Consider the following 24,211-nt stretch of genomic DNA (forward strand, 5'->3'; position numbering starts at 1 on the left):
GGTAATAAATTAATCATTTGATTCAGTGTTGTGTTGACCCAGGGTGCGATCTAAAAGGACATTGGCCTTTGAGGCCTGGAGTTGGACACCCCTGGTCTAGATAACCTGCTGAAGTTCAAACTGAGCATGAGAATGAGAGATATAAGGTGATTTAAGTGACTTTGAATGTGCCATGGATGTTGGTGCCAGATGGGGTAGTCTGAGTGTTTCACAAACATCTCTAGGGTTTTAAAAAAGTGTCTTGATGATGATGTAGAAATAAATACGTGTTGCAACCACGGTATGCAGAAGAGCATCTTGTGATGGAATCCTATAGAGCAACATACTCTTATGTTGAAAGGGCTAAAACAGGAAATAGTTCCTGAAGGTGGGGCGCTACAGAGTTGTTGTCTGGAGTGAGTAATAAGAGTTTTGCTGTTCGGCAATAAAGCCAACTTGGTGTTGAATCTGCCATCACAGAAGACCACACCAGGTAGCCACTCATGTCATCTAAGATAAGGAGCCGAGGATCAAATTTGCACAGGCTTACCTTAACTGGACAATAAAAGATTGACTCCTCAGATCAGGCAACGTTTTTCCAGAGTTTCTGCTACAACAGTTGGATGGTAGGATCAGAATTTGATGTAAACAACGTGAAAGCTTGGATCCATCTTGCCTTGTGGCAACAGTTCAGGCTGGTGGTGGTGGTGTAATGATGTTGGGGATATTTGCTTGGCACACTTTGGCCCCCTTTTTAGTACCACTTGAGCAGTGTTTAAATTCTACAGCCGACCTGATTATCGTTGCTGACCGTGTTCTTGCCTTTATGATCACAGTGTACCTATCTTGTGGTGGCTACTTCCAGCTGGACAATGTGCCATTTCACAAAGCTCTAATAATCTCAAAGTGGTTTCTTGAACATGACAGCAACTGTTCTCAAACGGCCTCCGCAGTCACAAGATCTCAATCCAAATAGAGCATTTTGGGATGTAGTGGCACAGGAGATTCACATCATGGATATACGGCCAATAAATCTGCAGCAAATGTGTGATGCTATCATGTTAATATGGACCAAAAAATCTCTGAGGAATGTTTCCAGCACCTTGTTGAATCTGTCTCCCAAATAATTAAACGAGCTTTGAAAGCAAAACCAGCACTAGGGCGGTCTAATATTGTGGCTGGCGAGTGTATTGTGTTGTCAGTTCAGAAAATAGAATTTATCTGTATGAACATTTGCTAATATATGCTCATGTTTGTCTTTCTTGTGTCTGCGCCTGTCTGTACTAATATACCTGTGCAAGTGCCCCTTTGATTTCCAGCTGAACAAAAGAAAAACAAATCATTCAATTCTAGCCAAGTCCTACAAGCTAGAAAGGCTTCAGTATTCAGCTGGCTCATGAAGCTCACTTTGTCTATAATTAGAGGAAACCTTTTGGGGCTTTTCATTTTCCTTTTTAAGTAGATCCCAGTAGCAATGAAATGCATAAAAAAAATGATATTGCATGATGCCAAAAGGTAGACTGGTGATTACAGTCAAAGGCCATTTTTTTTGGGCATGTGTCTATGCGTGGAGTTTGCAGAGTGGTTTCTCAACCTAGGCTGATGATGTGAGGGGTGGATGAAAGCTGCTTTGAGGATACAGTATACGGCTGGGAGGAAAAGCTTTTCCTTCACTCCCTTCCATTGCCTTTTCTCCAATTTTCCCTTTCTCCTTCATCCCCCTCCTTCATTTCCCTTCTTTCTGCCCTGTTTCATTCTCCTGCCACTCTACCCTTCCTATCTCTTCTCGCCTGCCTCTCCCCTCCCTCTGTTGTTTCCCTATCCAATTTTCCCCATACATCCAGTCCACTCTCTGTGTAGCCTCTTTCCCCTGCCACAGCTGTCTTCATACCTGCACTCATCTGTAACTGCTCTGCTCTGTGTGCTCCCTCTTTGGCTCTTTTTTTCCCACCATTAATTCCTGACCCCACTTTCCCCCATATGATGTTGGCAGCAGTTAAGGACACTGTTCGCAAATTGATGATTAGACACATTTTCAGGAAGTGAAGATTACACAGTTCCATAATGGGTTTGGGTTTGTTTTTGTTTTTTTCCTGTTGCAAAAATTCACTTTGCACTTTGTGTAGTTAGTGTGGGATTGTTGCTTTAAACCTACAAGTCATTTTAAGATGTAGATTTATAAATGTGGAACATGGGGTGCAGGTGCATGCCCAGAGCCATTTTAAGGAATGCTCCTGAAGCTGTAACACATGGCACCTATGCAAAATTACAATCCACGTGCTTCTGTTCCTTCATCACGCTATATTAGCTTTACAGACGGAAAGAGAGGGGAAAAAAGCAGCGTCCCTCGAGGTGAACCTTAAACTTCCAAGGTGAGAGAACATACAGATTTTTACTCTCTGCTCTGGTTAACTGAAATGAATTACTCGGATAACTGTGTTAGGTGATGAAGAAGTAAATGCACTTAAACGAATTAGTTTTGGTGCATTGCAGCACGTGTGTATTCTTATTGAACAAATCTGGGTTTAAAGCACCTGGAATTCATGCGTAGCTATACTGATATTATTGTTTAGCACAAATGTCATGTAAAAAAAAAAAAAAAGATTGCATTGGTATTACTCTAGACCTTTATACTTTTCCATTAACCATCATCACAAGGCAGGCTTGTGGCTTATTCAGACTACAGATACACATCAAAGTCCAGTGTTTGCACAAAGCTTTCTTGTTGCCGACTATCTTAAGTAGGACTAATTTTCTCTGTATTCGGGGTAAATTAGGAATGCTTTCAAACTAACAAATATGGCTGACTGAGATAAAGCTCCACGCTGCCAGGCTGGGCTCACTCCAGAGGAAGGAAAAAGAAAACATGTCTGGTGAAAGAAACATTTAGAAGTACATTTTAAATTCACTATTTAGCAAAAAAAAAACAAAACATGGCAAACCAAAATATGCCTTTTTATTCGGGTGTCTATGGCAAATGACAAATTATGCTTCTTGCTCCCTCTTTGTGTTAGTCGTAGACAGGTGTCTTTGATCCTTAACACTGAACAACAGCAAAAAGCACTTAGGGTACAAAGTAAGAAGTTTCCCTTTTAAATTGCAGGAAAGTACAGGCAGATGCATTTGCTACATTTTAACAGTATTTTCTTTTCAGTCTGCCAACTGCAACAACAGTTTCTACTGTCAGTTATTTGTTTGCCGCGTTGTTTTGCTGTTCCTGCTGTAATTTTCATAAATGGTTTATTATTGTAAAAATGCATGTGCACGTCTTTGCTCATGCACAATACACGTTAAGTTTGTTTTCATGTCTGTTATCGCGTCATAGTTCATGTTGAACTATGACGCGATAACAGCTGATCACTCTTAATTCATTATCCCATAAAAATTTATAGTAGCTTGGCGTCAGTATTATTTCCTCAAAGACATCAGCATTTACATTACTGTGCACTGTATTCACAAAGAAGTGTCTTTTACTGTTTACAATTCCCAGTATTTTTACAGTAGTGGTTTTTTAGTGTAGTAGTAGTAATCGGAGATGGGAAGTAACGCGTAATCCGATTACTATTGTTTTCAAGTAACGAGTTACTATTGCAAAAAAGGATTTAGATTACTGTTACTTTCCCTTAAACATGCTGCGTTACTGTGTTACTAAACCGTGATTTTAGTAACGCACGTCATTACGACCTCCGTGGCAGCAACAGACATGTGTGGATCAACAGTGGATAATATGGAGCGCGGGAGAGAGTACGACCATGCAGCGTTTAAAGCTTGGAAGTATTCACATTACTTTGAGTTTGAGTCTGTAAAAAGTGACAAAAACATTAGCGTCCGCTGTACACTCTGCGTGGGAAGAAAACTTCCTTCTGCAGTGAAAAATTAAGCTTCGAATCTGAGCAAGCACGGGAATGACCTCTGCGGCACCGGGCAAACCTCCCCCGGCCCCACTTCTGCTAAACAGATGACAATAGATTTAAGAGCGACAGGACTTAGTGCCGCAGAATCTTTGATTGTATTTATCTTTTGCTGCGTTTTACTTGCATCTATTTGAAAGAGTGAGTGTAAACACAAACTTATTTTATTTTATGTGCTGGAATATGCTGAAAATAGGTTTAAATGTTAAACAAATTTCTTCCAGTCAGAGAATGTTGCATATAATTTAATTTTTGCTTGATGCAACGTGCATAAAGTTAAAAGATTAAAACTAATTTAAAACTAATGATTACATTTTATATGATGCATTATGCAGAAAAAATAGAATGGGGTGAAAGGTCTATTGCTTTATTACCTATTCAGGTTGTGTATCCTTTTTTTAAAAAGTAACTAAGTAATAAAGTAAGTAATTACTTTTGAAAATAAGTAATTAGTAAAGTAATGGGATTACCTTTTTCAGAGCTAATTAGTAATTAGTAACTAATTACTTTTTTCAAGTAACTTGACCAACACTGGTAGTAATAATAATAGTAGTAGTAGTTAGTTGCTACATTTTGAAAGGTGGAGTATGTATTTATGCTAACACATTACACTCTGTGATGCTAACAGTTATTGCAAATATTTTAAAAAAAACTGAACCAGTAAGCATTTAAAATGTTTTAATTTTTCTAATTCCTATGAGATATTTCATCAGACTCACAGCTTAAATGTGTGTTCTGTATCTTATTCTGCATTCATGGAAAATGTTGTAAACCCCCACCACCACCGGCTTCATTTGCTTGATTGTAATTCACTGTCTACTATTTGAGAAGTCGAGGCAGCTTGCTATTGATTTTATTTAGAAGGCTTCTACCCTTTATATTATATATTTTATTTCTATAATTCACCATGCATAGGAGAGCAATTGGTTCGAAGTGCATGCATGAATCAATGTTTCCCTGGAACTAGCTCTGTTGACTGCATGCAGTTCAATACCTCCTATTTATGTTTTAATTACGATGATCTACTAAGTGTAGGGAGCTCTGGCCTGCTCTCACAATCAGCAGCAACAAGCCCGGTAGAGTATGTCATATTTTATTCAATTCTATACATACATGTGTCTGCACAGAGGATGGTGATCTGTCGTGATCCGCTTTCACTGGCATGGTTACAGCTGATGTACACAATGGGAATTTGAACACATGACTGACTTTTAGGAAGCTACACGGGAAATAAGCAGTGGCTCATTTTATTTGCGTCGTTCAGTTTTGGAGGTTTTTCATGCTCAGTTCTGATGCTCTTCGTTGGCAGTGTAGCGCCATACTGGGCTTTAAACCCCACCGTGTTTGTTCTGTACTGCTTTTGTTTGGCACACAACAGTATATCATTTAATCAGTCGCCATTAGAAGTGATTGCTTAACTCAGTATGCCATATAAGTGGATTCTGGCAAGCCTTGAAGCCATAAATTTTATTGACTCGAGTAATTAGGAGAGATCAATAAAAGGCAGTTTCTTTCACAGTCTTGCTTTCCCGGGACTGCATTCGTTGGTGCGCTTCTCTGTTTCCTGGTTCCACTGCAAAACGCGATGACAAAGAACTGCTTTAAAAAGCTGAACCAGAAGGTTTATGATGTATTTTATGAACATAGGTATCTCAGTGCAACAACCTTTTACAGTGTCAGCCTGAAGTCAGGAAGAAATATGATTCTATTCTAAAGAGAAAGAAACCACCAGGGCTCCACTTTTCCAACTTCTTTGCAATTTGTTGCCGTTGTTTTATCTGGTGCCGTTTGCAGATGCTCCACCAGTAATACCTATTATGATACAGTAGAGAAACGGCCCCATAGTGTGTTCCTGTCAAGTCTCTTAAGTTGATAGCTGTGTCTTTGCACACTGCGGGAAGAATCCCTTTCTGTCAAACAACAGCTGGTGAAGACAACATGATGCGGAGGCCACGGACGAGTGAGCCATCAAACCTCCGTCTCTGACAGCATTTTGGCAAGCCGTGTTTCATAAGAGTCTGTCTCTCTCCGTTCTGCTTTTGTGCTGCATGAAGCAATAATAATTGTGCTGTGTTCTCACTTGAATGGTAGACGTATCCCCCGTGCGGCAAAAACAGTCAAAAACGGGAAGTTTGGAGGGATGTACGAAGGAAGACCCACGAATTAGCATGAATGAAATGAATCACACTTCTCCAGGGAGTATGATTCATTAGCTGGAAAATGTTCAGAGGAGGCATTGGTGGCAACCAATAAAACTAATATAACTTGTCCTTTATGAGCCTGAGCAGCTATGAAATGCGAGATTACACTACAGATGAAGCAAGTCTTTTGCTGACAGGGTTCAAAGAAAAATTCTTGCAAGGAATGGATCTACAAGCTGTTCAAGTGAGCTGCGTGAATTAAAAAATCCATGTAGGAAAGGCCACGAAACCATTTCTTTAAATCATTGTGTTTCATCCAAGCACTAAAGCATTTTCCATCAATATGCTACACCTACGTTTTCCTGCAAACTGTTATTGAATCAAGCCACAACAACCTTATCCTCAGCTCCATCAGGGCCCGCTTTCAGTCCAAACCAAGCCCCTATTCTCCTTTCCTTGATCCCCTCTGAAAAGCAAAGTGATTAGAAGTAGACTTAAAGTTGACTATAGCAAAAGAAACCCCTAAAAAAAAACAACCCTCCCACCCTAAAGCTCCACCCATTCCCAACAGGACCTTCCTGAATCCCCAAAGCCTTGGGCATTTTATCAGCATCAAGGGATCAGGCAGTCTCTCCCACTCTCTTCAAACGGGTAGCCCGGTGTGTTCCGTGGCCTTGTGTGTAATCTCTTTGGCTGTCGACAGATCTCGCAAAGGGGTCAGCTGTGATAACAGGATCACTCAGGTGGAGACGCGGGCGGGGGGAGGAGACCGCTAAAGAAAGGGACAGAAGCTAAAAGGAGAAAAATGCAGGAAAGTGCAAGGTGAGCTCCCCCTCGCTCAGCAGGGCTGGTTCTTCTAATGAGAAAGAATACCTTCTTTTTGTACAAAAGATGCAAAGAAATGAGACGTGCATGGACGTGCATGAGCACAAAAGAACAACAGCAAAGTTAAAACGAGCGAATGACCGAGGCAAAATCACTCAACGCTCAAGTCATGAGAAACTCATCTTTTTTGAGATGTTTGCTAATTTTAGACATTGTATAGACAAAACAGCCGATCCCGGACAGAATAATAACAATCAACAGATTAATCAATAATGGCAATAATAGTACTAATTATACAGCTGCAGCAGAATGAGCAGCCGGCTTTAGAGCTAAATGCAGCACAATAAGCTTTTGCTGAAAGAAATACAATCATGTCCAAGCTATTATAGTGGAAATAATAGAAAATCCAATATTTGGTTACAAACTGAGCCCTATTTGACATGGCTGGATGCCTGACAGAGCAGTGAGGCGCCCTGACAAGGCTGTTTTGCCCTGTCTTGCCCAGTCTGCCTCTTGTTAACACTCTGACCTGGCATCTTATTAAAACTGCTATTACACATGGACTGGGGGGGGAAATAGGAGCAGCGGTGGACATAAATAGTGGAAAAAAATGGAAAGGTGAAAGTTCGCGGAAAACTCGGGAGCCTCGGTATCAATTTTACGCTTGGGCATCCAGCTGATATCAAGCAACAGAGACACATTACTTGTGCCCCATCACACATTCAAGCATATACACAAAGAAATGTATGCATGCAGACGCACAACATCCACAGACTCGCCCTTTTCTCCCCACAACCCCCCGTTTTTTTTGACTCTCTCTGACACACACATGCTGAGAAGCAGCATGGTAGGCAGTGACACAAAGCTAATGCCTTGTCACACAGGCTGTCAGCAGATTAGCCAGTGGATTACACCCCAGCCATTAGATGTGCACAGAGCGAAAGGCCACAAACATGGTAGCAAGAGAGTAGAAGAGGAAGAGAGTGAGGCAGAGTGTGAGGCTGGCAATGAAAAGGCATAGTCTGGAGTAAGGCACGGGAACAGTTAATAGAGGACAATTTAAACTTAAAAGAAGAGGAGGGAAAATAAATGGCGACCGCAGAAAGCAACAAGTCACACGTAGTAGATTTTGAATGGGGAAGATGTAAGGATAAGAAGAAAAGTGATTGTCAAGAGAATTTGTTGCCAGAGCAATGGTAACAAGATAATCACAGAGACAGGACAGGCAAAAAAAAGTAATAACAATGGTAAAGCGAGAGTCGCGGAGAAAAACAGAAAAGAGAGAAAGGGGTGGGAAAGGATCCAAGAGCACATGAGAGTCCAGAGAAGAGGGAGGGTTGTGTAGTGTACAGGTAGGGGGGGAATGAAAAGGAGTGGAGGTGATGAGAGACATGAGAGGGGAGAGAAAAGGACGCTTGAAAAACAGAAAAGGAAGGGGAGGGGAGATGGAAATGACAGAAGCAGGAGTGGAGATTAGAGGGGAGAGATGGGATGTGAAGCATCAGAGGACAGGGTTGAGAATTCTCTGCAGTATATTAAAAACAATGCAGCATGCAGCAGACGAGCAAAGGCAGATGATAAGAAGTGGAAGATGGACCGTAATGTAAAGGATTAGTGAAAAAAAAACATTTTAAAGCTGATTTCGCACATTTTTCACCCACAGTAGCCACAGGAATTCTAATATTATTACAGCCAGGGTTTGGCGTGTTTGGCGCTACACGTAGCTTACTCAAATGTCAATTTAAAGAGACAAACATACCCTGCTGCTAACATCTGTCACAATCTGCTCATTTCAAAGAGAATCATCTCGATTACCTTTGTCACTGAAGACGTTTTGTCACAATAGTCTAAAAGCTGATTTGTATTTAGATCATCACTGTACCGTACACCTGTCCCTTTCACTCCACGAAGATTCAAATTTGAGCAGAAAAAATGTTGCATATATTTAATATTTCTCTCTTTCATTAAAAGAAAGACAGAAATTTTGGGACGGGATCGATAGGACGGTACATTGGGCATACCCCGGCTGGTAGCAGCCCCCTTTTCTTCCCACAGATTATGTGTGTTTCATTCTGTTTAGTTTGTTTCTTTTGCCTTCTTTTTTCTTATTTTTGTTTGTATGTACTATAAATTTGGAAAAAGTACAAAATAAAAAGTATTAGAAAAAAAAGAAAGACAGAAATTACAATTTGTTTTAAGGCTACATTAACTGAAGGAGGCAAGGCTGTCTACAAAAATCTCTGTGTCTGAGTATCTGTGTACTTCCACTTTCAGGCTAATAACTGCATTAATTTTGGGGGGATTCGACTAGAATAGGTTAACATGCTTTAATTTTCAAATCACATTATTCTTCCCCTGCTATGCATTACTCTATCTTTCCTAGAATCACTAGCTTTCAAATTACATAGTATGTATTGGTGTTAGAGGCTGATATGAGCTGTTCACCAATATATCAGTATCAGCATTTGTAAAAGCCAACAAATAAAAATGGGGGGAAAAAAGGAAAGAAAGAAGAGAAACACCCTTCAACCATGTCATGGTGTTGATGTTGCATAGTTTGTACACTAGAGGGCGCCCTGCAACTTCCCTGTTGAAGTTGTGGTTTGTTTTTGGGGTTTTTTCGTTGTCTTTTGTTGCTACTTTTGCGGGAACAGTGGGTTGCTCCAACTGTTTTTTTTTTATGGTCTTCCTTTTTTATATTTTAACGACATAACTAGCTACACATAGCAAATGTTTGAAATCTGTTTATGCTTTATGTGTCTGTAAGAAAACAAAATATCAGCCAATATATCGGATTTTTAAATCGCCGAAAGTATCGGCATCGGTCTTGAAAATCTTATATCAGTCAAGCTCTAATTAGCGCACTTGCTGGACAAGTTTCACCCAGATGTGCTGCACGGTTCTCTGGCCTTAGCAGCATAAGTAATTTGGATGTACTGATGAAACAATCCCAAGCTTCATTTAGTAGTCCATTTAGCAAATGACAAAATTACATTTTTTTAAAATATTAATTGCAATTTTATCTCTAATTTTAATGATACTAACTATCTGCTGCTGTAGATAATGGGATGTGATTTAAAAAAAGAAGACTGTATTGTTAGGTTCTGTTCATCTCTCCCTCTCTCCTCTGTTTTTTTCTTTTCTTTTTTCTAACCAGTCTCTGATTCCTCGTGGAGAGGTGTCAGGCCTCCTCAGTTGGTGATTCATTTTACAATAATCTACTTCACTGCCCCTACCTAAAGCCCCCCCCCCCCACCACAAAACCACTTTGCAAATGTAATGACACATAATTGTCTGTTGGATTTGCCTGCTAGGGGCTTCGTTCTGAGCCGGTATTTGTACAAGAATGAAAAGAGGGAGATGTCAAGTTAACAGGGGCTAATATGAAATTCTGATATCCATTAGGACCGGATATTGCATTCAGAATAGCCATAAGAAGGATGCCATACTGTGCTAACACACAAGTCATGTGTTTATGTGCGCTTTGAGTTTCTAGTAGCATATAGACCAGTTGGTGATAGACTAAGGAGTGGTTTAAATGTTTCCGAGCTTGCATGTGTGTCAGCGTGTACATGCATAATGTATGTGCATGCATGCATGCATACAGGAGGATATATTTGCGTGTGTGTGTATTTGACAGCGAGTCTGATGTCATTCAGGACGCTTTAGCAGGTTGAGTGATCCGAACGTGTGCTGCGGAATGAGTTGCGACTCCGAGTGCCGGAGGGAGATGAGAGGGAAACTAAATGTGTGAATCCCCACAGGATATTTAGACTGTTTATTATGATAAGCTCCTGTGTGCGCGCATCCTCTATATAAACATGAATAAATACACACATAAACTTGTGAAGTAAGAATGAAAGAGAAAGATGAAAATGCAAACGGGGAAGCGGAGAGGAAAAAAAATGATGAGGAGACAAAGGAAAGAGGAAAAAAGAGTTAGGAGACGCGTCGAGCAGCGATCGGCTCGTAGTTCACAGCCTTTAAAAACTAATTCCACACTGAGCTATCCATAGCTATCTCATATGGGAGCCATTCCACCTTTTAAACCAGCTCTCACTTAAAGCAGGCCCAGATGTAAGTCAAGGGGCTGCTTTGGATTAGCCAGCGAGAAAAACTCATTTCCTTTGCCATTTTACGAGCATTTAATTTGAAACAATTAAGATATTACGGTGCTGCGAATTCACTACACAGAGTGACAGCTGGGCGCAATCCCATAAACCCCTGAACCAGTGAATGAGCCACCTTGTGACTCTTTTCTTTTTTCTTCTTCTTTTTGCTCCACTCTCCTCCTCCTCCTTTTCCTCCATCTCCTCTGATGTTTCATCGAAGTCTTTGGCTCAAGGCTCTGTTCACTGTTCAGGTGAATGTACTACCTTTGCTTCAGCTGACATCTAAACGCTGCCGCCAATTAATTTAGCGGCTCGTAAATGCACCAGTTGGCTGATGAAAGAATAGCCTAATTTCCAGAGTCTAAAGGGAGGAAGAGAGTACCGAGGATGTTTACCTTCTGGACGGCTTTTTATTCATCTCGGCTTTTGTTGCATTATTGAAGTTTTAGCACAGGCTGCCTCACTCATCTTTGGAGAAGTACATGAGAACGGTGCTAACTACAGGGGGCAGCAAATGGTAAGCTGAGATTCCGATAGCTGTCAGTGTGGTCGTCATCATGAAACTGTTTTCTTTCTTTCTTTTTTTGCATACTGCTGGACATTTTTGAATTGGGGCACTTGTTTGACGTCATGCAGCTGTTTATTTCCTGGACTTTGATAACACACATATTGATCACCCTCCATGTCCTATCTGTCCTACACTTAAATAACTCTGCCACTCCCCGGCTTCAGATTCACGCGAGCTTTGTCAGCTTTCACCCATCAATTCACCTCCTCCTCCTCCTGCCTCCCACATTGGCATAGAAGGGCATCGGAGGTGTGAAATTGATGAAGGTGTGCTTGTGAAAATGTCAGTGGGGGATCACTGGCCAAAGAGAGAGTGAGGGAGAGTATATTTTTTGAAGGGGGAGTAGAGAGAGTGACGGATAGGAGTGGCAGACACTCCTTTTCATGAACACTGGACTGTAAAATGGAGGACCCAGTGCAAACAATGGCCATGATCAATCGGCTATGGTGAGAGGCTCCTCGTAAATGCCCACATGTGCTAAAAGAGAGAAAAAGAGAGGGGAGAAAAGGCAGGATAAAGAGAGAGACAGACGGAAAGAGACAGAAAGAAATGAGGTATGTGTCACTATTAGTTTGGCAAGGAAAAGTCAGAGAGGTAGAGAGCAAGACAGAGAAGGGTGGAGATAAATGAGCAAGTGGTATAAGATGATGACAAGGTAAAAAGGCTTTTAGAGTAAGGAGGAATTTAAATAAATGAAAAGACAAGAATGGGAGTGGATAGAGGGGAAACAGACAGAAAAGGGGGAGTGTGTGATTCGCCCTCAGACTCACCTATTTGAATTCAGGCAGGAAGGGAGAATCACAAAGAAACAGGAAAAGAGCTGAAATGTAAAACAAAGGGATCGTAGCTATATTACATTATCACATCGTTGCAATGATTCATCCTGTTTTAACTCGGTCTTTTTACTCAGTCCTGTAGATGGTTCGCTATATCAGTGGCCATCCCATGGACAGCTTTTTTTCACATTGTTTTATTGTTGCAATGATAAATAATTAAAATGAGACAAAATTCAGCCAAAACTTTCCAGAGCTTAATATTTACTGTTTCCATTGTCATACAACAGAAAGAAAAAAAGAAAAGAAAAACAATAATGACGTGAGTTCAGGGATTAGCAGAACTGTTGAGTCACTAATCAACCAAGCGCTGTATACCTAGCTCATTAAATATGTCTTTAACATAAAATGAAAATAAAAGATGGCCGCAGTTACTGTGATGTCACCCACAGGTGTTTGGATTCCAGTTTTTGAACCATTAGCAGGGAGATAACATTTTGGCTGCTACCATTTTGGTTTTGTAGGGGGCATAAATGATCGTGTTTGGGTGAGAGGCTGGAGTCCTGACTTGTCAGTGGCTCAAAGTAGAGTTGGTGTCTAGCAGACAGTCATGATGTACAGAGGTCAAAGCGGCCGGTCCCCTAACAAAATCCAAACAGTTAACTTATAAAAGAATTAAAAATTATTTTTAAAAAGTCATCCACTGAATTAATTCGAATCAGTTTTATTTATAGCTCACCAAATCACAACAGCAGTCAACTCAAGGCGCTTTATATTGCAGGGACCCTAAAAATAATACAGAGGAAACACCAATGATCAGATAACCCCCTAATTAACAAGCACTTAGCGACAGTGGGAAGGAAAAACTCCCTTGTAACAGGAAGAAACATCCAGCAGAATTGGGTCACCCTCAAGTGGCCACTCCAGGAATTGCACATTTTTGCACTTCTGCTATGACTTTATTTTTTTTAACCCTGCCTGTTGGCGCTTACTAAGTTCTTACCTGTATTTTCTTATAGTGCGCATAAAGTATACAGACCATATGTTCATTCTTTTGAGAAGGTCTGTATTTGCATGGAAACAGCACATAACATAACTCAAAGGCACAACAACTTAGGTATTGGTATTCACCGTGACAGCTGTTTGCTACTTAAGGAGGAGAGTAGTGGGTTCTCACAGCTTACCTGCATATGCATACCCTCCTTCTGCATAAGAAGGGCCCTCCACAGCTGCAAATGTGACTTCACGCTGACTGAATATTAGTCAAGTGCTGCTGCGGTTAGATTAGTTTTGGGGGAAAGCCCCTGTCATCCACTTTCACTTGTCCACCTCCACTTCCTTTAATCTTCCTCCTACCATATCAAGTGTATGAAAGCAGTGTTGATGCAGACTTGTAAGGGGAACACTGTGCCCGACTCACTTCACTCACACATAAATTTAACATTTAATCCAAATGCACATTTTAGCCGGTTTAGTGGACGGTGTCCTGAGCTAGGTTCCACAGAGTGACTCCATCAGGCAGGAGTTGACTCAATCTGTCCAACTCTCTCTCCCTTGCTACCTTTATCTCTCTCTTTGTCTCTGTGCAGGCCGCTGCACACCGCGGCTGCTCACGCCATCCCAGTTGATCTCTTAATGGACCTAATTGCTTTTCAGCTCATTGCACCCCATGCCAGCACTAAACTAAATCAAACCGAGGCCCCATCCACAAGCCTCATTGCAAATCTGATTCCGCTTGACATCATAATAAGGTGATATTGACTACTCATGACTCAGCAGTTTCAGAACAGATGACTAAGCTTTTGGTTTTCTCATCATGACATGCCCCGTGAAAGGAAAAACTGTTCAGGTCACATAAGAGTTCAAGTTACCTCCTTAGGAGTGCAGCCCATTGCGTTCCCGTTGTCGATATGCTTGCGACCCTCTGTGCGAAGGGCAATATTTGACGCATTGTTGCACACCGAGCTATGGATTATGCAACTAATACACAATGAACAAGCAGTCTGCGCTCGTGTGTGCTTCTTTGGTCTCACTACCTTTTGCATGGCATATTGATGTAACGTGCTGCACAGCTGATAGCAAGTGAAAACAGATCAAACATGAAACGCAGACCTTTAGTAAGCTCGTCTAATATTATAATATCTTTCGGATGTTATTGCATGAGATTTATGCATTTGAACCTTAAAAAATGTCAGTGTCACAGTGTCTGTGAACTTTGTCAACATTTAGATCAAAATTGGATTCGCTGCAGTGTCAGTCAAATCGGATCAGATAGAGAGACAGAGAGTTATAAGGATTGTAGCTTATTTATTCAGGATAACTTAACATTGCAGAAAACTATTAACCTAAAAATTATTAATTCGGTTAAAGGTTGCAAAGTTCACTCTGATTGTTACAATTTTTCTTTGTGCCATCATGACTTTTCAAGAAAATAACTAATAATAATACACAATTTTCACCCTTCGTCATGAGACAGCCATCTTGGGTCAAGGTAATTCTCGAAGGCAGCAATTTGAAAAAGATAAACAGGGTTAATTTAATGGTCTGGCATTAAAAGAGACATTAAAGTGTGATTTGTCCTCAGAGACGTGTGATACGACTGTGTAGTCTCCAAGTTATGTAGGTCAGTAAGTGAATTGTGCAGGCATTATCAGTGATTGTTTAAGTCTCTATACAGCTGTCTGGCGTCTGACCAGTAAATTAGTCACTTCTTCCATATCGTTTGCGTAATTACGGCAATCAATCTCACGTTTAAACATCACAATCGTTTCGGCGACATCATAAAAACCTTGTTTTGTCTGTGATGAACTCTTTGACTATTAAGTCTTCCAATTTTTGACTAAATGTTAATTGCTCATGAAGGCATGACTGTATGCTTAGCCATTCATCACATCTGACAGATTCCAAGAAGGAGAGAAGTATTAGATGTCTCGGCCAAGGACTAGAGTTGGGTGTTGGTTTACATTTTTCGTGCCTTGGAGATATGTGCAGTATCACCTTGGCATTTGTTGCACTTAGCCCCCTCCACCCACCACCCTCCTTCCTCTCTTTCTCAACTGCATGGGCAGCGGCCATAAATAAGTCAATCTCCATCCGTCTCAACACATTGGATTAGATTTATCCGCTTAAGATAGATTGTTATCCCAAAGAGCGCGAGTCTCGCTTGATGGGGAAATTAATTTTACGATGACTGGTTTACTTGATCGGGACTGTGGGGGGAGGTAGGGGCTATAAATGTATCAACTCCTGGGCGAGAGGAGCTGAAAACAACACTCCTTGTTTTTGATTCAGATAAGTTGCCTCTCTTCTCTGCAGCATTATACATGGTGCTGTCTTTGGTCACAGAAACCAGAGTAATGATTTGACAGACAGTCATTTGTAAAGTGCCAGCAACTTGTCAAGGGTGAGAAGGCCTGAACCTCGGGGTATGAGAAGATTGACAGTGAAAGATATTGGGTTTTTTTTTGGTTGTTGTTGATTTTTTAAATCTAGCATTAAATGTGGTTGCTGAATTATAAATAGTCTGTATAATCAGAGTTACTCTGCAAATTATCTGCAATCAAAACACTAACTGAAGTGTTACTGATATAACAGTTATTGGATTGAGTTGCACTCGAATTGACCCAAACCTGTTGAGCAATGATAATGTGTGTCAACAGTAGCCTTTTTTCAAATTCATCTGACAAACATTACTCAGAACCTCTTTAAGCAAAATAAAGGTTCTTTGTTTCTCTCCCCACAACTTATAGAACCACTCATCAAGCTGGTTCAAAGCTGAAACACAACACATAAATGTGACTTTAAGGTGTGATCCCAAAGAACTAAACAATGCACCCAGTACAAAAAATCATCTAATGAATTAATCTGCTTTGTACAGTAGCTTAAACTGTCCACAAGGACACTGCTGACGACCCTGCAGAGGGAAAAGGTTTAACTTAAGCAGAAATGATCCACCAACTCAAGCACCATGGCACAAAGGAGCTGTGAAAGGCTAAATGGGACTTGCGGTACTTTTAACAAAGAATAACTCTACAGTTACGATACTAGTGAAGCATATAGGGGCTAAATGCTAACATGCAACATAACTTTTCAAGATTTTCTTATTTAATCACTAGTGTACATATATTTATATTTATAGATACATATATATTTAGTCATCTTTTCTCTTTTACCATGTCTCTCTAATATTTTGCTCCTTACTATTTTTCTATTTTTTTATTATTTTTTTATTATTTTATTTTATTATATTTTATTATATTTTCTCTTACTGCTGCTCATCAAACACATTTCATTGCAATGTTGACCCTGTGCTAACTTGCATATGACATATAAAACTGAAAACTAACAGATGTAAGTATCTGTTTAAAATCTGAAGCTGTTTCAACTTTAAAGCAGTATAAGACTGAAAAGTCATAGGATATGTCCGAAGTTATTACGAGTCGTTCTATAAACCAACTGGTGCCAATAGTTATGCTAGTTTTGAGATATTTGACAGGACATGTGAACAATTTTGACCTGTCGGCAAAACTAGAAGAAGAATGACATTTGCCTAATGTTTGTGTAAAATATCATGCCAGTACCTGCAATAGCTGCCAACATATTCAACCAGAATTCAGATAGCTTGCGTAGCACATTATTTAAATATCCACAGCGCTGACTTTGCTTATAATTGAATATGGCATTCAAATTATTCAACAGTCAACTGCTGATTTTTGTCTACTGAAAAAGAAAAAAGCAGTTCCACTGAATTTCAAAGTATTGAGAATATTTAATGTTAATTAGTTTTCTAAAGTCAGAATCATCCCCAAAGATTTACTGTGTGGGTACGTACACAGGGAAGCACATACATCAAAGGGTTTATTTACATTATTCATCTAAAGTGAATGCATATTGATACAGGATAACCTTTAGCATCGTTACTAGCATTTGCATTGTATTTACATAGTAAATGTCAATCAGTGCTTCACTTTGCATGACCCCACGCACATATAAATGTAAATATGTCCACTGCAGGATTTCAAACACTACTGACGCATGTAACACTAATGCATTATCACTGTCCTACAACAAAGAAATTTTCCCTTGCTAGAGTCTTTAAAATTGTCCTTTTCCTGTCAGTGCTGGTAGGTAAACCTGCAGCAGGTGGTAATCTATTTTCCCAGGTCTCTCTTGGATCCTTCTTATTGAAGGACAGTTGGTTTATAGACTACCGTGTCTTGTTGGGCAACAAAGTTCAGCCACGATAGGGGAGCAAGGCAGCCTCTTGATAAATCCTACCCTTGCCCCCATTTATCAACAAGTGCTGCTGTATTACTGCTATAGATGGTGCCAAGAATATAAAAGAACAAGGTTAGAAGCAGAGCAGAACTGTAAATCTAATATCTAGTGCCACGCAATTATATTCAAAGATCAACAATATTGTTGAGAGATTTGAAAAAACAAAATCTCTTGCAGTCATGCATCAAGGGTGAATGTCAACAAAATTGTTTTATTAAAGCAAATTGAGTTTTATGAATGAAATTGAATCTTTAAATGTTTGGAATCTGGCACCTCATTGTTACAACCAAATTAGCTTTCCAACCTCTACTCCTTTTACATAAGAATAATATTCCAAACAATCCAAGAAAGTGTTGTCGTGATATCCACACATTTGTGATCTACAGTGCATTGTGCCTTGAGACACAACAGTCTCACTCCCACAATGCTTTCTCATAGCCAGCAGTTGAGGCCAATAGTTCACCTTACAGTAATTTCATCGAGTTGCTCCATGGTTCATTGTCAGAAAACCAACACTTTCTTTTTCTACATGCATAGACTGAATCTAATTCTGCCCTTACAAAATGAAGCTGGGTATAATTTGCAGGTGTAAATCACCATCACGGTTACTCAATCAGATACATGACGTGCCTGAGTGCAGGTAAGAAAACAGATCTGCTGACTGCAGTAGTCTGTCTCTCTGTCTCTCAGTGTACTATTGTTGGATGCTAGATCTACGTGTCTGCAGGGCCAGGTTGTTCATCAGAGGTTTTGGCTTGCTGCCATAGAGGCAACTTTTCTGAAAACACTATTGGTCTTAGTCATCTGTCTCCCCAGGCCATTGCTGTTATTTTCTGTAGCCCTACATCAGAGGTCCATTCACTTCACTGTGTTATAAAGAGCAATATTATCCCCTTGTTGTGTGACATTATGCCTAGGCGGTGACATAGACATGCATGAACCACATCTAGGAATTCTTAGACTTGGAGGTTCCTGATCAACAGGCTGGCATTGGTTTAGTTCCTGCATATGTAAAGGCAGTTTTCCTACATGAAGAAGCAATGCTTGCATGCATGCACTTTAGGTTCAGTTTGACAAAAGAATCAATATAAGATCCCTACAGGGATCTGTGTCTCTCAGGAGGGTTTAGAGGCACCTTACTGTACACAATGATATTTATTATGAACCAAACCAAAGTCAGGAAATGTAGGTAATGCTACATCTCTGTTTGTCCACTGTGGGGAAAAGCAACCATCTATAATCAAGTAACAAACACAAGTACAGTACAACTCGTATTTAAGATTGATTATTTTATGGTATTGTTTTTATTCTTGGCTTGGCAGCTGCATTTACTAGCTATAAAAGCTATAACTACTACTCAGGTACTGCACTTTGTAACAGATTCATCTTGTCTTGCTTACATAATACAGCATCTATACAAGTATTAGCACAGAAACTGATCATTTTGGAGACTACCTCTTTACTGGTAACCCATAGCTGAAATTAAAGGTACAGTGTATAAAATCTCACCACTAGCTGTCAGTAGATTGCAACTGAATTCTGTTTTTTTACCCCTGCAAAAGAAGTACATCTAAGGTGTAGCGCTAATATATTTTAGTCAGCCAAGAGATATCAAAAACATTAAATCTAGACTATACCTCATAACAGCCATGACCAGCCAGTGTTTCTGAGCAATTTTCTACACACTATGCTGTAGCATATTTGAATAATCTTAACATTTAGTAATAAATCAGTAAAAAAAAAAAAAAAAAAGCAGATATGTGCCAATTATATATTTTTCAGTATTTTATATTTTTACCCCTTGAATCACCCCAAAGACTCTTTTTTCATCTGTAGTGAGTGTAAGGTGTCAGTCCGCTGTTACCTCAGCTGTCAATCTGTCCAACTCTATTTACTCTGGAGGTGGCTGTAAAACTTTGTGGAAGGAGTTTTCTACGAATTGATGAGTCAGTGAAGCTAACTTCAGATGCTGATGTGAGTTGTTGAGGATATTCTGAACTTTTCTGTCGATAAGTGCTGCTCTTAGCCTCCGTTAGCGGTTGTTAGCCAGTGTTAGCTGCTGTTAGTCTATGTTAGCTAGAATTAGTAAAACTTTCTCTGAGGTTGGATCTAGCAATGATAGAGTCAAACATGTAGTGAATAAAGTCATACGATGTAAGATTGTAATTTTTTTTTTTTTTGTCAGAGGTAAAGTGTGCTTTTTAGGACACTCAAGCTAGCACTATGCCATCATAGTGTTAGCTTATAATAGGCTGTTGTTGTTTAGCCAGCAGCTGTCCAGAGTTGGGAAGACTGCAGGTCAATTACTGACAATAAGTAACTGCAAAAATGTCATGAATAAATAAGCATGTTTGTGGACATTTTTGTGTGTTAGAGCACTAACTTCAGTTCAGTGGAGTGGCTGGCATTTTATCCAGATGCTCGTTAGATTGTCTCTTTCCATTGCGGTGTTTCTTTCCATCAGTTCCTCATTTGTTGTATTGTTTTGGTTTTATAATCAGACTAGCTTTCAACGAGTGTCAGGTCTGGACTGCAGACAGGCCCCTTTCAGTTACCAGACCTTTACCACACTGTTGTGGTTTAACATAGGCTTGCTTAAAATAAGCAAGACCTTCCCTGAAAACAAACATGTCTGGATGGTAGCATACATTCCACCATGAAACTACATCCACAATGGAAGTCCTTTAGAGCAATGCTGTAACCAGAGATCATAGAAAGTGAGTGGCATTCTGTGACTTTATGCAACTACAGATGAAATAAGTAATGGTGACAGGAAGTAGGTAGGACCCGAGAAAAACGTTTCTCTACTTCTACCATGTCCCGTGCTCACAAGCCTATTTAAGCTAAGTTCAGTTTTAATAGGCTTGGACCCACAAAAAGAAACATACTTACTTTTGGGGGGGGCGGAGTCTGATATGAGGGCATTATAGAGTCTTAACTTTGATTTGTAGATGAAGCAATGAACTATCCTGACTGATGATGGTTAGAGGGAGATGTTCCTGACCAACTGCACTGATTTCTACTTGTTTGTAATGTACTGCCTCCTTGACAACCAAAGCCATTCAATTCCCCCTTTTGACCTCACACCTCATTTCTGTGGATTCTCTCTAAATATGTGCAGCATAGACACATCTTTTTATTTGTATTAAACAGTCTGTTGCTGATAGACATCGTGTTGGAATCTGATTCAAAATGACTTAAAAAGGGGGGGAAATCTTTACAACACATTTACAACTCTAAAATAACTGACATACAGAGACACATGGGAGCTAAAGAGGTTGTCTTGATTTAGCATCTGAAAATAATTACCAGGTCAAATCTAAACACTCACACCCACTCTGGCTCTTCCCTTTCACACCAATCTTCCTCTAAAATAGCCATGTCCAAATGGACATTCCTGCAGTGGACTTGGGAAGGAAAGTTGATCCAGGAGAGCTGGCAGAGTGGGACCTCGCTGAGTGACGTCACCTCTCCCCCCAACCCACCCACCCTTTCACACACGCAAAAACACACAAACGCACACACCAAGTTCGTGCTCAGGTCTCGGTGAAGAGAGAGAGAGAGAGAGAGAGAGAGAGAGTCAGACAGACGTACCGAGGCGGATGAGTGAGGGGAGAGAGAGAGAGAGAGAGCAGTGTGTCCCAGGCACACCGCGCTCTCCAAACACAACCACAGTCTCGCCACGTTCAATTCAATGAAGATCTAACGAGCACAACAGAGACAGACCCAAACCAGAGAATATATTATACACGCCCCACGTGCGTGTTTTTTTTTTCACCCCCATCTCTCCCCCCCCAATCACCGGTGACGGACATCTCAAGGAAAGACGCGAAATAAGAACGAACAGACGGGGGAGGAAAGAAGAAGGAAAGAAAGAAAGAAGAAGAAGGACCTGAGGACGGATTTCTTTCTTCCACGGTATTTTCCCCGGGACTCGCCTGCCATTTAGTGGATGTAAAACAGAAAGAAGAAAAAGAAACTCGACTTCCCTTTACGCAGAAAAAAATAAAGGACAGACTGAGTTTGAGAGTGACTGCAAAATGGTGATAAGGTAAGAGATGTTTGACGAGCCTGGGAGTTTGGAGGTTGTGACGGTGGGAAGTGAAGTGGCTGCCGCAGTGATTTGAGGTGCGCGCACAGGCTCGCGAAGTTGGTTCAAACATTAGCGGGGGCCGTTACACGTATGTGGACGGGCTTTTCTGTCCTCGCGCTGCCGTGTTCGTGTGTCCAACTTGTAGTTTTTGTGAACTCGCGCGACGCGATGTTGCTTTCAGGGCCACATTACAGTAAGAAATTCGCGCGGAATGACACGAAATAGCTTCCTTTGACTGGCTGATTTAAAAAACAAAAACCTTAAAATGCACCTGCACGTGAGCAAATTTGTCTGTGCTATATTTTGGTCATGACGTGGGGTTTGCGTTGAGGTGTTCAGTAGATTATCCGCACGCACTTAATGTATTTATAATATTTACGTTTGCTTTTTACATTATTTTTTTATTTATTTTAAAATAAACTGGTAACTATTTTTTTCTGCGCTGTGTTATCCTAAAAAAACACGTTATTTTAAGCCCTCTTTATAAGCCGAGTGGCTGTCGTGAGTATACGGTTCGTATTAGTGCATCCTGCCTTTGTAGGCAGCGAGTGGAGTGCGAGGAATTTTCAAAGTGCATTCTAAAAACTCTCCAGAGGTCCCTCATCTTACCTGTCTTTTTTTAGAACATTTTTTTAGTGTTTATTGACGAGGAGGCGTTACAGTTAACTGCTTTTAAAAAATTAGAATAATAAAAGCAGCACTTGTCTGTCAGTCAGGTGAAAGCGAGCCTTTATTTCCAGGAGTACATGCCACCTGTGCTCAGTGTGCCAGTTGGGCCACTAGGGGACTCATTCTCTCCAGCCACTGAGGAGAATGCAGCAGAGAGGGGCTACAAGCCATGATTAGAGATCCCTCCTCTTTTGCTTGAAAAAAAAAAAGAAAAACTTTATCCAAGGTATAGCAACCAGTGTTAGAAATGTAACAAATGTCCCCAAGGATGAAATGATAGTTTATCAGCTTGATGGAAATTAATATGTGTATAACTACATAATCAGCAATTCACGTTAGGTGGGATTACAGTGTAAAAAAAATGGATGAAAGAGTGACAAGATGTGTTGTGGTGTTGCTGTCTGGGTAAATGAAAAGGCAGGGATCGAAGGCAGAGTCGGCTAGTGAGGTGATTTGAAAGGCCAGTATGGTGTGTGTGTGTGTGTGTGTGTGTGTGTGTGTGTATTTAAACATTCAAATCAGAGTGAATGTGGGTGTTTGCTCAGGCGTTTTCATCGCACAGTGAGCACTCTGGGAAGAGCACGCCCAGCATCTCTGCACTGTACCTTCACGTTCGACTGTTCCAGGCTCAAACAATTAGCCCGATTTTGACACAGCACAATTAATGCTGTCACCACACATTCGAGTTCCACTTTCAGCAGCACTCGAAAGAGGGAGGCAAAATGGACACGCGCCGAGGCGGCGTTGCGTTTTAAGTGCTGCCTCCCAAAGTCGCTGAAGGGAGAAAAGAGTCTCAGTCATCGAAAAGTGGCACCGACGCGGCCATCTGCACTCCAACCCCTCATCCTTCACCTTCTGCTGTTCTAAAGCCTCCCAGACGATATGCAGCTGGTGAGCAAAGTCTGAACCTGTGAAAACACGAACGTGTTTGTGTGAACGTGCACGCGCAAAGGATGCAAAGAGTTTGTGGCATTCAAGCTGCTAAATTGAAAAATGATCAGGGGTTGGAAAGTGCCTACAAGGGGCTTGGGCCATCTTTAGCGTGCCTGCCGATCTGCTCCTTTTTTCTTCAGTTTCTGTGCCTGAAGCACACTCTGAAATCACATCCTACATTTTTGACAGTGGCTGGAGGGAAAAGCGGGTGTTTTGAAAACTTCATGTTTTAAGGGAACTCGAGATCTTTCAGACGCTTCTATTATTTCTGCTCCTTTTCCAGTGCGCATTTGCTTAGCTGTGCGATTTGATTGCCACGCCACTGGTTGGTTAAATGTTAAGCTCGCCGATAAAAGCTAATTGACAGCAGAGCCTTCGGTGTAACAGAGATGTCTGGAAGGACTGCGGGAGCTTTAAATATCTCCTTATCCACCATCCGTAACTGGCACACAGCCGAGGCCGGTTAAAAACAAGTGTGCCTGCTCCGCACACTCCCATTGTCTCAGCACGGATAAGTAGCTCTGACTCACTGCTTTATTTTGTTTTTTCAAGACTTTAAAATAAGAAAAGAAAGAAATGTCAGGAAAAACTTTTTTTTGTACTACGTGTGTGCTTTTACATGCGCCTCTGTGTGTGAAAGAGAGAGAGCTCTACTTGAGGAATTCCAAGGCCAGGGCCCCTATTACAAGTGTGGAATGAGAAATCAACACTTACATTACAAAAATGGATACGTAAACACAGAGGCCGCAATTATCAGGCGCCATGGTGTTGGAACTGGGTGAGATGGAGTGCCAATATGTCTGTTAGCAATCACCCCCCCTCGCTGCCTGCCCCCTGTAATCCAGTGGGTGTATTCTAGCTTGTTTTGTGCCAACAATGGCCCTTAACAGCTACCCACTGACTGGCAGGCAGGCTAGCTGGCAGGGTGGG

General features: G+C 40.8%; 1 protein-coding gene across 28 annotated transcripts in view; it reads left to right on the forward strand.

The window, feature by feature from the left end:
• The window catches only part of ptprda (protein tyrosine phosphatase receptor type Da), a 418,286-nt gene that overhangs the window by 254,656 nt on the left and 139,419 nt on the right, over positions 1 to 24,211 (forward strand). The window contains exon 1 of one of the 28 annotated variants that reach the window (XM_085267047.1): positions 21,182 to 21,637. The exons of the other annotated variants lie outside the window; for them this stretch is intronic. The gene's annotated coding sequence lies outside the window, so the exon portion shown is untranslated. Of the gene's footprint in view, positions 1 to 21,181; positions 21,638 to 24,211 lie in introns of those variants that run through there. 28 annotated transcript variants of the gene reach the window in all.

This window comes from Mchenga conophoros, linkage group LG3 (genome assembly GCF_057382185.1).
Source record: "Mchenga conophoros isolate Kocher_MC1m ecotype Shallow Benthic linkage group LG3, M_conophoros_male_GT1.1, whole genome shotgun sequence".
NCBI lineage: Eukaryota > Metazoa > Chordata > Actinopteri > Cichliformes > Cichlidae > Mchenga > Mchenga conophoros.